At 39.9% G+C, this 17,523-nt stretch overlaps 1 protein-coding gene across 4 annotated transcripts in view; it reads left to right on the top strand.

Moving 5' to 3' along the window:
- Positions 1-17,010: 17,010 nt before the first annotated feature.
- WDR7 (WD repeat domain 7) overlaps positions 17,011-17,523 on the top strand; it is a 354,664-nt gene continuing 354,151 nt past the window's right edge. For 2 of the 4 annotated variants that reach the window (XM_036874817.1, XM_036874816.1), the window contains exon 1: positions 17,062-17,259. The gene's annotated coding sequence lies outside the window, so the exon portion shown is untranslated. Of the gene's footprint in view, positions 17,260-17,523 lie in introns of all 4 variants that reach the window. The other 2 variants (XM_036874819.1, XM_036874818.1) reach the window with 2 other exon arrangements.

Consider the following 17,523-nt stretch of genomic DNA (forward strand, 5'->3'; position numbering starts at 1 on the left):
TAATGCTTTTTTTTAAAACATCTTTATTGGAGTATAATTGCTTTACAATGGTGTGTGATAATGCTTTGAAACACCACTCCTCCAGGGATATCACAAGGGAGACGACATTTCTACAAAAGCTAAAAAGGTAGTAAGAGCCATAGCAGAAATATAGATAACATATCATAGTAGTTCAGAAAAAGTAGAGAAAATTTTCAGCTGGACTGAGTATATAATGCTTTATGAAGGAACGTGTTCTAATAGTCAGACCTAGATAAACACAGGAAGGAAATGCGTGAACTTCTTCACTTCACAGAAGTGACTCCTGACTTTCCTCTTAACTCATCAATAATATAATTTGCTTCAGACTCACTTGTTCTTATCAAGTTCTGCCAGTCAGTAGAGAAAGTCTTTTTGTCATGACTTGTAGCCGCCATGGGTTCACTTTAACTGATTTTACAAATAGATACGTTAAAGATATGTCGTACGTGGCTTTATCTCTCCCATAGTCCTTTGCACATAGTAGATACAAAATAAGTATTGGTCAAATGAATGAGTGATTAGGAAGCATAATGAGTATGAATCTCAGTCCACAAAAATCAGGTGTACAAAAAATATTACTTTGTGTTGTATAACTCAATTTCATTTTGACTCTTAATTCCCGCCCTCTCACCACATCCAACTAGAACAAAAACTTTACATTCTCTCCTCCTCTGCCTGCCTCAGAAATTGTACCAAATTTCTGGGTTTGGGGTGGGAGTGGGGCTTTGGAGTGCAGCTCTCTAGAATCACTGTCTCTGTCTGCTTACTCTCTTCAAGTCTAGCCCTCCCTGCATCATGTGACCACTTCAGGGAGCGGGACCCTTTGGCTGAGGCTGCCCATGGACCCAACTGCCTGGATACACCAGTTTGCCATTTCTCTCTGGGTTTTTACTTCTCCCCTCCACTACAAGGTACCAAGGCTTCAGGCTCTTTCTTCTTCTTTAGCCTTTCTACAAGGGAATCTATTTTTAGTGCAGGGGGAACCTCTCTGACTTCATGTTTATTCAAGGTATTTTGTTTGCACCTGTAATTCCCTTCCCTCCAGGCAGCTATGAGAAATTCTGCAGACAGAGCTGATCCAGCCTACAGTTATGTTTTGTTTGACTGTACCTGCTAGTAAGTATGTGTGTGCGTGTGCGTGTGTGTGTGTGTGTATCGGTGATGTGTGAAACTTTATATTACTACAACATTTTGTTTCCCCTGGTATTTCTAACTGCCTTCTTTCCTTACATTATTTACCTTTATCATAATATTTATTTTTTTCTAACTTTCCATCATACTGAACATTCTACAGTCGAACTTTGAACAATACAGGGGTAAGGGGCGCCAACCGTTCCTGCAATGGAAAATCCAAGTATAACTTTACAGTCAGCCCTCCATATGCATAGTTCTGAATCTGCGGATTCAGCTAACAATAGTACATGTTTTTTTAAAATAAATTTATTTATTTTTAATTTTTATTTATTTATTTATTGGCTGTGTTGGGTCTTCGTTGCTGTGCGTGGGCTTTCTCTAGTTGCAGTGAGCGGGAGCTACTCTTCGTTGAGGTGCGCGGGCTTCTCATTGCGGTGGCTTCTCTTCTTGCAGAGCACAGGCTCTAGACGCGTGGGCTTCAGTAGTTGTGGCACGCGGACTCAGTAGCTGTGGTTCGCAGGCTCTAGAGCGCAGGCTCAGCAGTTGTGGCACACGGGCTTAGTTGCTCCGTGGCATGTGGGATCTTCCCAGGCGAGGGCTCGAACCCATGTCCCCTGCATTAGCAGGAGGATTCTTAACCACTGAGCCACCAGGGAAGCCCCCATAGTACATATTTAAAGAAATCTGCATGTAAGTGGCCCCTAGCAGTTCAGAACTGTGTTGTTCAAGGATCCAATGTATTTTGTCTCATTTTTTATTGGATATCTTTTTCCTGGGGCCTTTTATCCTCAAGTTTAATCTAGATTGATTGCCTTATATATCAATTACATGACTGTCATCCTGGGATTTCCCTTCACTGATCATTTGGGTAAGCACTAAGAGTCCCTGAATACACTGATTTCCTTTCTTATGATACTGCTCTTTTGGGTATGTACTTGGGAGTAGAATTGTTGGATCATATGGTAATTCTATGTTTAACTTTTTAAGGAACTGCCAAACTGTTTTCTATAGTAGTGGCACCATTTTATATTCCCACCTGCAATGCATGAGGGTTCCAATTTCTCCACATCCTAGCCAGCACTTGTCATTTTCCTTTGGTTTTTTTTTGGGGGGGGGGGGTTGGTGTAATGGCCATCCTAATGGCTGTGAAGTGGTAACTCATTGTAGTTTTGATGTGCATTTCCCTAAAGACTGAAGCCATTGAGCATCTTTTCATGTGCTTAGTGGTCATTTGTATATTTTCTTTGGAGAAATGCCTACGCAGGTACTTTACCCATTTTCAAATTGATTTTGGGGGGAATTGTAGGATATATATATACTGGCTATTAATCCCTTATCAGATATATGATTTGCAAATGTTTTCTCCCATTTTATGAGTTGTCTTTTCACTTTCCTGATAGTGTTCTTTGATGCACAAAAGTTTTTAATTTTGATGAACTTTAATTTGCCTATTTTTTCTTTTGTTATCTGTGCTTTTGGTGGCATATCCAAGAAATTTTTGTGAATCCCATATCATAAAGATCCGTTATGTTCTCATTAAGAATTTTATAGTTTTACCACTTACATTTAGTTCTTTGATCCACCATCCACCGTTTCTGAGGTAAACTTCTTCAGTTTGATTCTAATCATTTCAAAGTATTCTCGTGGTAGAAAAGACAGGTACAGTTTTCCAGTTTCATATATATTTGAGTGTTTGTTGGGCAGGCATTATGCAATAACTATACAATCTCTGATCTTAGTTTTCTTTGAATTTATAAATTTAGTCCTTTTGTAAAAAGGAAAAAGAATGGAGTTCCCTGGTGGCTTATAAGCCTCGCGCCCTGGGCGGGGAAGGTAAAAAGCCGCGTGGTGTGGCCAAAAAAAAAAAAAAAAAAACCCAAAAATGTAAAAAGGAAAAAGAAAAGCCAGTTTTCGAGTTTTTGAAAAGCAAGAGTAAGAATTTAATGAAGAGGGCTTCCCTGGTGGCGCAGTGGTTGAGAATCTGCCTGCCAATGCAGGAGACACGGGTTCGAGCCCTGGTCCGGGAAGATCCCACATGCCGCGGAGCAGCTAGGCCCGTGAGCCACAACTACTGAGCCTGCGCGTCTGGAGCCTGTGCTCCGCAACCAGAGAGGCCGCGATAGTGAGAGGCCCGCGCACCGCGATGAAGAGTGGCCCCCGCTCGCCGCAACTAGAGAAAGCCCTCGCACAAACGAAGACCCAACACGGTTATAAATAAATAAATAATTAATTAATTAATTTAAAAAAAAAAAAAGAATTTAATGAAGAAAGAACTTTTATTCTACAAGAAAGAAAGTCCCCATAAATTCCTCTGAGATATACCTCTTTTAAATAAATTTGCATCTGCAGAAGTACAGGGATACAGATTTATCGCATAAACCATATAAAATCCTCATTAACTTATCAAAATTACACCTATCTCAACATTCTACGTACAAATAACTGCTGCTTAATAGCTTATTGTTACCTTATACCTGAAGTAGAGAACTTACAAAATTTTATATTATTCCAGTTTAACTAGGTTTGTCAACTGGGTAATTTATTTTCAGAAAAATAATTTCAAGTGAGAAGCTTTGCTTTATTCTTAAAGTTCTGAGGACAAAAATGTGTAATTTATGTAATATAAGTATTAAATAGAAAGGATATCTTGTTTCATAATGTCTAAACACTTTCTAGCTGTATGGTATTGAATTTGAAAATTGAATACCATTTCCCATAGTTGTCCCTAGGTGGCGCAATATCTTTTCAAAGGGGTGTGATTTCCCTTAGATATCAAATCCTCCTATTTACCAGATAGACCACTTGTCCCACTAACACTGTATTCTTTAGTTTTGGAAACTAGGCAGTGTCTTGGAGGAGAGAGTTTCCTGGGAAGTCGTAAAGTGATCTATCATTGTCATAAATCTCCTCCTCCTTGAACATAGTGAAGAAACTTGCTGACAATTCTGAGTCCCTTTTGGGTGTTTCCCAGAAATGCAAAATAATTTCGTCTTCTGAAATTTATATCTGGGGTTCAGAAATCATTAAACTATCTAGAGTTTCTATTAAGAAAGCCAGATATTTAGACAAATATTTTCATCATCTCAGCCTCTGACGTTTCATATTTTAATTTTTTAGAAGAGTATGTTGGGGGTTGGAATTAAATCTTTGGAACTGAAAAACTAAACATAACTACGTATAACTATGTTTTCACTTAATCACTTGTAAAGAGAGTTATTTTTTCCTGTGGGTGTAGTAGATATTGTCTGGCTAGAATATTCAGATAGAGAAGAAATGATAAAACTCTTAATAGAGGCTTTCACTGTATTCAAAGCTCTTTTTCAGGCATGTCCTTGAGCAAACACACACACACACAGACACACACACACAGACACACACACACACACCAGCATATGCGTCCTCATCAGTCTGTCCATTCTTGAATAGCAATACCTGCATACTCTGAGTACATCTGAGAACCAAACACCGAAGACATTCAATAAAAATAAAATGTATGTCAGTGGCTTCCATACAGTAAGGAAGTGGTTATTTACACAGTGTTAAAAACAATATTTCCCACCAAAATTCAGAATATTAGAATCAGAAGGAAAGTTGGTGGGCCAAATGTCAGGCATCATATAATTTTATCTAAATATTTCAACTTGCACGTCTAGAAGATAAGGATTCCTTTAAAAGTCATAACCAAAACACCATTGTCACACCTAAAATGTTAATGATGCTTCCTTACTATCATCAAATACCCACTTGATGTTAAAATTTCCTATTTTTCTCCTAATTTACTTTATAACTTATGTGAATCAATATCAAAATAAGGTATATACATTGCATTGGTTGATGTGTGTCTCTTGTCTCTCTCTTATTAAAACTTTGTTTAATCTGTACTTCTTTTTTCCAACTTTTTATTTGAAAATATTCAAAGGGACAGAAAAGTTGTAGAAGAAGAAGGAGGAGGAGGTGGAAGGGGGGAGGAGGAGGAAGAGGGAGAAGAAGGTGGTACTGTGAGAAGAAAGGTACCCCTTCTTGCTAGTCATTGACTGGGGGGATTCCCCAAGAAGAGGGTACTCTTGACTAACTTCAGCTTGCTCAGGCATTCACCAGCGGCTGCCCCAGGAACAGGTGACCTTAGCTGGAAAGCTGAGGCCACCCAGAAGAAGCTAACAGCAGGAGCAGTGAGCAAACCACTCTCCATGGAGCTAGGAAGTGGATTTTTCTGGAAAGGGAATCTGGCAGTGCATCTCTGTGTCTTCCACAGTCTATTTGTAGCACATGGATCCTCTTCTTCACACAGGTTTGGGAAGCAACCCTTCCTGGGCTCTGATGGTCCTCTCATCCTGATAGGAAACAGAAGAAGGAGGCTAGTAGGACAAACCACAGCCCCTGTTGCTGCAGCTGGTGACAGGACTCCAAGTGGCACTACCACCTTCTCCCTTAGATCCTAGTTTCCCCTTGCAGATCTTGGTAAGGGGCCCCCAAACTCTCACTTAAGAGGAGCATGAGCACCCCCAATCTCATCATCTTCACTCCTGCCTAGAAGGTACGAAGCTGGAGCACATAGAGATGTTTCTGGTAAAAGACATCCTGTTACTTGGAAAGAAGTGGTTAGATTCAGTGGAAGTCATGAGATGGGAAAAAAAGAGAAGTCTCCCCGCTTGACTTTCCTGTCATGTGAGAAAGTGCAAAGGGAAACTCTTAAAGGGTTTTGTTGTGTTTTTTTTAACATCTTTATTGGAGGATAATTGCTTTACAATGGTGTGTTAGTTTCTGCTTTATAACAAAGTGAATCAGCTATACGTATACATATATCGCCATAACTTCTCCCTCTTGCGTCTCCCTCCCATGCAAAGAACACTTATACTACTCAGCTGCAACATGATGATGAGTGAGAACTCTCAGTGCTAACACGAAGCCTCCAAACATGACTTGACTTTTAGGGCGATGGGGCCATTAAAGAAAGGATAGAATTAGCAAAGTACTAGGCACTGAGGGGAACACCAAACCACAGATTTACAATCTAGATGAGGAAAAAAAACCGGCACACATGAAACAATTTGAAAATGCTAGTAATAATGAGGATACTGTTAGACCACTGGGCAGCATGATAATCTCCCTTTTTTGAAAATTTTTAAATGGAGGAACAAATCTTTTTGCTTTATGGAGAACTTAACTTGGAACTTAGAAAGTCCAGGAAGTACTGGTGTGCTGTAGGGTAATAGCTACTAAATTCTAAAGAGAGAATGAGACTTGGGGTTTTTTTGTTTTTTGTTTTTTTAATACCTGTAAGCATTAAAATGTAGCATGTTGAAATTCCTGACCCTTATCCCATGGGTTCCATTTATGACTCTGTTCTGGTGATAACTATACATGTTTGGTTAAAACATCAACAACAATGACAACTTCTTACTTGTTTCAGAATCTCTCTTTCCCACCTAATTCACATGATGCCTTGCTGCTAGATTAATATTTGTGGCTGAAACACCCTAAGGTGACTGCCAATGAGTCACACTCTGTAAAATCCTCTCTCTTTGAGTGCAGGTGAAACCTGTGACTTGCTTCTAACCAATACAATATGGCGAAGGTGATGGGCTGTAACTCCCTTGATTAGGTTACTATCTACAGCTTTATCTATATCATCTGTATCTATAGCTATATGACTCCATCTTTCTTGTGCTCAGTAGAGAGATTCTCTTTGCTGACTTTGAAGAAGTAGGCTGACAGGTTGTGAGAAGGTCCGGGTGTCAGGGGACTGTGGGTAGTCTGGAGGACCTGAGGGCCAGGACCCTTAGCCATATAGCCACAAGGAAATGAATGAGCCTGAATGAGCTTGGAATCAGATTCTTCCCTAGTCAAGCCTTCAGATGAGAATGCAGTCTGCCTGACACCTCAGTAGTAGCCTTGTGAGATCCTGAGCAGAGGACCCAGTTCAGCTGGGCCTGAACTCCTTTCCCATGGAAACTGTGAGGTAATAAATGTATGTCATTTTAAGCCTCTAAATCTATGGTAATTTTTTATACAACAATAAAAACAAATACAATATTTTTAGAAAAAGCCCCACTCTGTGTATTGGTCAAATATTTTCAATGGCTTTTCATTGCCTTTAGAATAAAGTCCAAAAAGCTTATAAGGGCAATGAAGGCTTCATGTCATCTGAACTTACTCTGTTTTTTCCCAGGTTATTTTTTATTACTGGGTTTAGGCCCACTCTGATAAAGACTATATCAACCTAAGAGAGAGCTCCAGGGCAAAGACTGCCTGTTGAAGGAGCCCTTCGTGGGGCAGAAATAGCTGAGTCCTAATATCACAGTTTCTCGTTGTGTACATCTACTTTATGTCCTCTGTACTTCCCGTGAATTTAACTTTCTCTTTATTGTATATACTCATGTTTTACATTTCAATACTAGCAACAAAGTTATTTTCCTTTCCCAGTTTTCCTATTCTAAATCCTACACATTTTTCTAGACTTCCACAAAATCAAATGTGATTATCCCTCCTCACCACAACCTAGAAGCAATTTATCTCTTTCTCCACTACTTCTTCTTCTTCTTTTTTTAAATACATACTCTTTTGCTACTGGTCTCCCTTTTAAAAAAATTAATTAATTAGTTTATTTATTTTTGGCTGCATTGGGTCTTAGCTGCGGCACATGGGATCCTTCCTTGCGGCGTGCGGGCTTAGTTGCCCCGTGGCATGTGGGATCTTAGTTCCCTGACCAGGGATTGAACTCGCGTCCCCTGCATTGGAAGGTGGATTCTTAACCACTGGACCACCAGGGAAGTCCCTCTCCACTACTTCTTATGTTGTGTATTGGCAGCACTATATTACAGCCATATATTGATATCTTGGTGGACATGTGTCATTCACTTCAGCTGCCCAGCATCCAAACACTTTCTGATGTTTAGGGAATTCCTATTTTATGGGAAGCAGAGCCTGCCTCCCTCTGTAGAAATTAAACCTGCCAAATTCTTGCTTTCTCATCTTGCTTTTCAGTTAGGGTTCAAAAAATATATGTTGAATCAAATTTTTTGATTATTTAAATTTTTTAAGATTTAGTGTAATTCCTCCAGGGTTATGGTTAGGTTAGAGTATAATATTGAAATGATTAGCATACTGAAGGCAAAAATCTTAATTTACAGGAAGATTAAATGTGTAAAACATATACTTGTGTGTATAAAAAATGTGTGAATTTTTCTGAACTCATTAATATTTGAAAATTTATTTTAGTCCTGTGGCTTAGGAGATTACACACATATATAGACTTCGGCAATAAATTTTGTAAACTTGGTGGAGAGGGGCCAGAATGTTAATAGTCTGAAAGTTTCTCATTAATGTTCCAATTAACCCTTGTATTCCTAGGAAGGTATTTGAAACATAATGTGTTCAATTAATATTTGTTGAATAAAAGAGTCAACTTTATCTAGGAAAGAGAACTGATAGATTTCCTTTATAAACCAAACAAGCTTTAATGTAGCCTAAGATTATCCTTTGGTAACCACTCTGTGCTTCCTATATTTTCAAAAAGTCCTTATAAAGTGTAAAGGGGATTATGAATTAAATGGCTTAAATGTATTCATCATCACAACAGATAGAGTAAGTATACTGAACCCAGCTGGCGGAGGAATTAATTTCTTCTATTTAACAGCATTTCCCTGCTTTTCCCTCTTTCCTGATGTGATTGCCAGGCAGTCAGTCAAAAGTAGAAGAAAATCATAGAATTCCAATTTTCAGTATAAGACAATTTCAGAATTATTGATTTTCAAGTGTTCTATTGACAACACGTCCTTGGTCAACATTATGATTTAGTTTTTCTCATTATGGTGACAGCAGAGCTGGTCTCTACAAATTGACAGAAACAGCATATAAGAAACAACACCTGAGACCTAGAGGATGCTAAATGGCCTAGTGAAGGAAAGGGAGGTATGCCATCTAGGACACTGATGGGTCTGTAATGTGTTGCTGGGAGGAGGATATCTAAGATGAGGAGAAGGGGAGGGAGAAGTTTGCCATTAGCAGCAGTAAACAAAAAGAACAAAGAGTCTCTCTCATCATCCAGTTATACAAAGGGTTAAGTTGCAACCCACTGTAGCTGCCCACAAACAGTGCACATTGGGGGGAATTCAGAATGGAGAAAAATAGGATAATGTATTCCGTTTTGGATATACGGGCCCCTAGGCAGTTAACATGCATATCTAAGGAAGAATTTCACTGACACCCAGACTCTTGCATCTTCCCATACTTAGAAAAGCACTAAAATCATTAACTTGAGATTATCGGGGGTGTGTGTGCGTGTGTGTGTGTGTGTGTGTGTGTGTGTGTGTTTAGCAGTAATCTTTTTACCAAGATGTATGTTTAACTACGTGTATTCCCAGCCAAAATATTTATATATAGATATGTATATATATACATATATATATATACACATACATATATATATATATATACACATACATATATATATATATATATATACACACATACATATATATATATACACATACATATATGCACTTCTGCCCTACTTCTTTGGTGCAGTCCCCTCAGAGCTACACAGAGGTTGTTTCCTGAACTATAGTCCTCAGTACTGTCCATGAATAAAACTTAACTCACAACTTTTACATTGTGCTCTTTTCTTCCAGTTGACAGTTTTGGTGACCACAAAGGGTCCTAGAGCTGACTTGTCTCCTTTGCCTAAACCCTACAAGGATCTGAAGCCTTGCTGCCAGCAAGGGCCCCTTGTGCCTGTTCACCTCCTAGGTGAGCCCACATGATTCGGTGAGTTTCTCCTGGTCTTGGATTTCCTGTCTTGGTTGATGATCCTGATTTTTCTTCTGTGGTGTATAAACTCCACATTATGAGCTAGTAGAGTTTCCCTGAACTTAAGGTCGTTCAGGAAGGAGGTACCTTGAATTCTGAGTTGAAAGACACTGGGAAGATTTTGCTCAGTTGAAAGACACTGAAGGGATCGCTCAGTTGAAAGACAATGGGGAGGTTTGGACTGGGTGATTAGGTAGGAGACTGGTCTGTTCTTTTCCTTGAACTGGTTACTTTAACAGAGTTTGTTGGAATAAAAGTGAAGATACCGCATGAGAGCTTTCAGTTCTGAAGATAAGGGACAGAACTCCTCCTGGCCAGTTTATATCTTTCTCGGGCAACTGAGAAACTTGCGGGAGTGGTAGAAGCAAGTCTTTACGTAGTGCAGCTGTCCCATAGTGAAACCCATTTATTAATTTAAAGAAACTTGGTTGTCTGGGAACGCACACATAGGTCTGGCCATCCAGTGCTCTGAGCACCCATGGCAGTTTTATAGTGCAGGAGGGAGAAACCAAGACATGTAAAAGAGCTGAAACAACTCTAGGTTCACACCTAGAGGTATTAAGCTCACAAGCAGCACAACGACCCATTACACAGCTTTCAATAGTAATTTTATCCAAACCTGACATGGGGAACAAAGCTTTGAAAACAGAAGAAAGAGGGGTGACAGATTGCCAACCTCCAGCTAACACCCCAGAAAAAAATTACACTGAGATAACCAACCAGAAATTGCTTGGGGGCAACAGTTAAGCCAATTAATCAAGTTAAAGATAGACAAAAGGCCTGGTTCCCTTAGCTTGACCCCTCACTGCGGACCCCAAAAACCTTTTATACAAAAATAGATAAAATGGCTGGGGGTTAAAAAAGGAAAATTTCTGGGACTCCTTGTAAGACCAAGGAGTCATGGAGTCCTAATGGAGACTAAGGTTAAAGGTATAAGAGTTAATAGATGGGACTTCCCTGGTGGCACAGTGGTTAAGAATCTGCCTGCCAATGCAGGGGACATGGGTTCAATCCCTGGTCCAGAAGATCCCACATGCCGCAGAGCAACTAAGCCCGTGCGCCACAACTACTGAGCCTGCATTCTAGAGCCCACGTGCCACAACTACTGAAGCCCGCACACCCTAGAGCCCGTGCTCCGCAACAAAGAGTTGCCACAACTAGAGAAAGCCCGAGCGCAGCAACGAAGACCCAACGCAGCCAAAAAAAATTAAAAAGATTAAAAAATAAAATTCAAACTGCTGGAAAGGCTCCCTCACCCAAAATCTAATTCACAGCCTCCTTAAGGTTTTGCCAAGGATGAATGCAAATCTTAAAAGTCTTTTCTGGGAATTCCATGGTGGTCCAGTGGTTAGGACTCTGCGCTTTCACTGCTGAGGGTGCAGGTTCAATCCCTGGTCGGGGAACTAAGATCCCATAAGCTGCGCAGAACGCCCAAAAATAAATTAAATAATTAATTTAAAAAAAGTCTTTTCTGCAAGTAGCAAAAAGCCTTAGCCATTTGAGCTGATAAACTTAACTTATTCCACTGTTATTTATAAACTAGTAAGTTTTATATTGTAATACATGTTTCTTGACTAAGTTTTTTTTTTTTTTAATTTTTTTAATTTATTTTTTTAATTTATTTATTTATGGCTGTGTTGGGTCTTAATTTCTGTGAGAGGGCTTTCTCTAGTTGTGGCAAGTGGGGGCCACTCTTCATTGCGGTGCGCGGGCCTCTCCCTATCGCGGCCTCTACTTCTTGCGGAGCACAGGCTCCAGACGCGCAGGCTCAGTAGTTGTGGCTCACGGGCCCAGTTGCTCCGCGGCATGTGGGATCTTCCCAGACCAGGGCTCGAACCCGCGTCCCCTGCATTAGCAGGCAGATTCTCAACCACTGCGCCACCAGGGAAGCCCTTGACTAAGTTTTAAAATGAAGCTGCGAGATCTCTGGTTACAGCTGTTTATCTTTCTCTACCTCCAGATGGTATTACCAAATCAATTTGTTAAAGAGCTCTATTTAATTTACTTAAAAGTAGATGTTTATAAATTAAATATTTCTAAATGTTATACCAACTAACCCAAATGAATTTCAACTTTATGTGATCTGGGAGATATTCAATATTAAATTAATATTCAGTATTAAAGATTACGCTTATTGGTTTAATTAATACAGACATGCCTTACTTTTAATGCACCGAGGTTTACTAAAAGTTATCAAATATTACCTCTGTTATGAAATTTATTGCAAGGAGAATAGCTTGGGATAAGGGCTGACTTGGTCTAATGTCTCATGAAGTTTTCATGCATAAGCTAAACATAATTGTTGGGAACAAGTAAATTAAATAGATGTAAATGGGGTAAGAGCTTTTAGGCGAACTCTTTCAAAGTAATTTTGTTTTATGGCATTGTGTACAGGGAATGTTGCCTGCCATTCCAGTAAATAAAGAATGTGGCTTGCCATTCCAGTAAACAAGGTTCAAGTCATCAGCCATTGTAGCCCCTCGAACCCCTCCCCCCCAAATGGTGCACCCTGAGGGGAATTCAGGATAGAGAAAGACAAGAAGCATTATTTGCTTTGGATGCTGGCCCTAGATAGTTAAGATGCATATCTAAGGAATAATTTCAATGAGCCCAGATTCTTGCATCTTCCCATAGATAGAAAAGCACTAAAATCATTAACTTGAGGTGCCTATTTTTGTGATTAGCTGTAATTTTTTGATGTTTGACTCTGTGTGGGTTTTTTTTTTTTCCCTCCAGCAAAAGACTCATATATCCTGGCTCTTTCCTTTCTTCTTCGGAGCAGTTTCTCAGAGCTATCTGAGAGGTTTTCCCCTGGGCTAGAGTCCTCAACAAGGTCCCCAAATAAAATTTAACTTGCAACTTTTAGGTTGTTTTTTCTTCAGTCAACAGTATATCTACTTAAAAATACCTTCTCCAGATTTTTGGTAACTTGAAACTTTAAAGTTTTGCTAAGTTCAGTTAAATGATAGACGGTTTTTAAATATATAGATGATTACCAAGTAAAATAAGATAGTGAAGCATTAATTACTGAACATAGGCTTCCTTTTACAGAGAAACTAAAGATATTCAGGACTATTTTTGTTTGTTTGTTTGTTTTTTGGCCGCACTGCACGGCATGTGGGCCCTTAGTTCCCTGACCAAGGGTTGAACCCATGCCCCCTGCATTGGGAGGGTGGGGTCTTAACCACTGGACCACTAGGGAAGTCCCAGGACTATTAATAAGTATGTTTGGTGCTACACTGAGAAATTTTCTATAACAAATTTTTTTTAGAAATCACAAATGGTATTTGTAAGTTTGCCAATCTATAGAATGCTAATGTAAAAGACAATTCATAATCACTTATTTCTTAATTTTTGCTACAAATTAAAGGTTTTAAAGGTTAAGAATTCTAATATGTCTAATTAATTAAATTAATAAGGAAAACATCTTCAGATGCAAGGAAAAAAGAGATAAAGAATAGAAATGCATTTTGTTAAGGGAAAAGAAAGTGATTTTGTCTTAAATCTGGTTATTTCTAAATGGGGGAAAAAGGGACAGACAAATAAAGATATAAAACATTGTAAAAGGTTTGTGAGAAAGAAGGAATCTTTAGAAAGGAATTCTGTGTGTGGTCAGGACTGGCTAAGAGTAGAATAAATTTAAGTATGTAAATAAATTTTAATAATAAAGGTAAGGTGGTGCAAAACTAGAATTTGATTTTCTCTCTTTGTTAAAAAGAAAAAAATTTCTTAAAATATTGATCTGCTTTTTGATAACATATTGAAAAAAGTTTCTTTGCCTTTTAATTGATCTGTTAACTTTCTGTATTTTGCCTTTAAAATCTTTTATTGTCACTTTGGTTAACTGAATAAGTATTGTTTCACAGTGACCTATGATTCTACTTGACCAAGTGTTTTAAAACCTTTTGATATCTTTGACAAGCTTCCCCAAATCAAATTCTAAATGAATTTCTTTTGATCTCTAGCTAACTTTGGGATGTTTCAGAGGGCTCCTGAAACATCTCAAAGAGAGATACTAAACTAATTAGGCATACTTGGTATGTTAAATTACGTAGGAAACATTGTCAAATAGTGATGATAAATCTTCTTAGTTTATATTGTGCGGGTAAGTGTTATTATATGAAATTACTAAAATTTGGATATGTCCTGGTATGTTATCAATCATAAATCTAGTTATTATCTTAATGTATTGTGTGTCACAGAAATTACCAAATTTCCTTTTCAATTGTATTGTAATTAGATCTTTAACCATGCCATTTTCAGTCTTTTGTCATTTATAGACAGTTATTGTTTTACTCTGATGATTTACAAAACTGAAGATCTTCAGGAATATTCATAAAAAGGACTTTTTTGACACATACAGGTTTCTGATAATTTTTAGATTATACCACTGAACTGGGTGAGAAATAACAAAACTGTAATGGAAAACCTGATGGCTTATGAAACTACTAACAAAAGATCTAAATCAACAGGAATTAATTACATGTGACTGAATGAACTGATGAGTAAAATTTACAATTTTATGACTTTTTCTCTTAAATATTACTGGCTCTTACTATTTTCTTTCCAGATAAGAGTAAAACTTTCCTCTTATGCCAACTATGATGAGCAGCAAGTTGATAAATTATACCTTTGGAAATGAAGATAAGACATTTATCCTTTTCTCTCTACCTGATCTTTCCAGAATTTGGCTTCTCTATCTGGCTCCCCTCTGGATTTGTTGGCTTATTGCTATCCTGATTACAACTAGTTATACTAATCAGTGTTTTAATTTTTTCTCTTTGCTGTTTTCAGATGTTTTGTGTCTCGCTGCTATACTATGACCTTATTAATGCTACTACCTATATTACTTATATTCTATTTTATAAGATTGCTGTTCCTTGTTGTTCCATTACTTGATGTGTAACCGGACCTCTGACAAAACTAATGGTGGCTAATTGTCTTGAGGCAATTGACCACATATATAGCTCTATACAAAATTACCTATAATAGTACAACTCTAGATATAGGAAAAAGCAACAAGGGAGAAACAATTCCTGGATCATAATAGACTAGTAAAAAACATAATCCAGAGAATTTTTAGGTTATTAACAGGGCCTAATCCAGATATAGCATTTGAATAGCCTTTCAACAAAATCCTTGTCTGACCCAGGAATGAGCATTCCTAGTGCTGTGGGACAAATTGGTCATAAAATGCCTCCCAAAACATGGTCAACTTTATGACCAAAAGGAGTGAATATGTAAACAAAAAGAAGAGTCTTGCTCATCATCCAGTTATATTAAGGGTTAATATAACCCACTGCCCTGAGGGGAACTCAGAGTGGAGAAAAATAGGATGGAGCATTCTGTGCTTTGGATGTATGGCCCCTAAATAATAAAGATGCATTTCTAAGGAAGATTCTTGCATCTTCCCATACACAGAAAAGCACTAAAATCATTAACTTGAGATACCTTTGTGTGTGTGTGTGTGTGTGTGTGTGTGTGTGTGTGTGATTAGCAATAATCTTTTAGGAAGATGTATGCTTGACCCATGTATTCCCCAGCCAAGGTGCACTCAGCCACCCTCCCACCCCCTGCCCCCCGCCCCCCTCGCTTGCGTGGCTTGCGAGATCTTAGGCTTGTGTGGTCTTAGTTCCCTGACCAGGGACTGAACCCGGGGCCTTGGCAGTGAAAGCACCGAGTCCTAACCACTGGACTGCCCGGGAAGTCCCCCAAATTTCATTCTTATAAACTGGCTACTCCCCAGCCTCTTAGGAGCAGTCCCCTCAGAGCTACTGAGAGTCTATTTCCAGGTCTATAGTCCTCAGTAAGATCCTTGAATGAAACTTAACTCACAATTTCTATGTTGTGCATACAGCAGGAATAATAAAATAGGAAGCCTACTGACCAAACCAACACTTAACTCTCTTTTGGTAAATTAACAAAGAAATGATCCAGTCTGAAGGAGTTGTTTCTCTGTTCTGATGCCTTAATTGGCTGCTTCAGGGCCCATCCAAGAGGACTTTGCTAATCAAGGTGTGATCCAAGGACCAGCAGGAATGGGCATTACCTGGGAGCTTGTTAGAATGGGAGAATCTCAGACCCCACTCCAGACCTACGGAATCAGAAACTTCATTTGAACAAGCTCCCCAGGTGATTCATACACACAGTAACTTCTGAGGACTGCAATAGAATTCTTACTTGTCCTATAAACCCATTAGTGAGATTACAAAGGAAAAACAAAGCCAGGGAATGAATATATTGTCTATCTTTTTAACACAACTGACTGTTGGTCACCAGCATGGCACCAGTTTTTTCCTTGGCTACCATTCATTCATTCACTCATTCACCAAATATTTGGGAGGCAGATAAGCAAGCATAATAAGTAATTAACATCTATTGAGCTCGTTTAAACTTCTAGACATCCACGAGGTTATTATGCCTATTTCGTATGTGGGGATATTGAGGAGAAAAAAGAGAAAAAGCAAGATGCCCCAGATGACACTAACAGTGTGCAGTGGAGGAACCGGGATCCGAATACATGCCTCTCTGAATGCAGAACTTACGTCCACCACTCTTTGCCGCCCACACGAGTGTACATTCATTCTCTCTCCTGTACAGGAATGTTGCACAAGGTCAGACTTCCCCTAGTCAAGTAGCCGAGTTCCTCCTCTGGCCCTGTGCATCGGGGCCAACAGCCAAGATCGGGGTCAGAGGAAAACAGTAACCAAGTCCCAGAGCTAACACTTTCCAGGAGTCTGGATCGAGTCTCGGGAGCAGCAGGCTAAATCTGCAACATCCTGGTCACAGGACACAAACACCTAGACTTGCCATTTCATCCATCCCTCCATCTTGGTCCTCCCAGCATGGGACTCCGAGGCGAAAAGAGAGCCTAGACCAGCCTTCCCATAACCAAAATGGCCGCCGTGCACTCCCTGCCCACAGCTGACATGGTCGCCTCCGTTTGGTCTCCATGGTAACGCAGGCCGCTCTTTCCGTGCCGGCCTAGGCCAGGCTTGTAGGGAAATGAGAGAAGTTTCCCTCCCCCTCATTTTTGCGACAGTTGCCGGGAAAGTCACGGCAGTTGGCTGGTGTCAGCTGATTTACTGCAGCGGCGGTGGCGGTGGCGGCGGCAACGGTATCTTGCAGCCTCTCTGGAGAGACGGAGGCTGGGCTGGGGTTACAGTCCAAAGTTTTCCCACCAGGATTTGCCCACCCCACCTCCTCTCTGGATACGTCCTCGCCTTGTCCTCTTTGCCAGGACGCCTGCAGGTGGTGGGACAGAAAACATCGAGGCATAAGATGAAGCTGTGACAGGTAAAGGGCTTTCGAGCTTCCCCGGGGGGAACCCCAGCGCGGAATGTGCCCTCAACGTGGAGGTCAGAGGCCGGGGGTCAAGGGTCACAGCTCCGCTCCACCTGGGGGCGGTGCCAGCTGTCAGAGCGCTGCTGCTGGAAGCTCTGGTCTGTGCCGCGCGTGCAGGTTCAGGCCCACGACTAGGCGCCTGTGCCTGGAGCGTGGGTCCTGCCAGGGGTCTCTGGGACTCCTTGGCCTAGTGAGTGACATTTGCTACTGGTGACA

Source organism: Balaenoptera musculus, chromosome 14 (genome assembly GCF_009873245.2).
Source record: "Balaenoptera musculus isolate JJ_BM4_2016_0621 chromosome 14, mBalMus1.pri.v3, whole genome shotgun sequence".
Taxonomy (NCBI): Eukaryota; Metazoa; Chordata; class Mammalia; order Artiodactyla; family Balaenopteridae; genus Balaenoptera; species Balaenoptera musculus.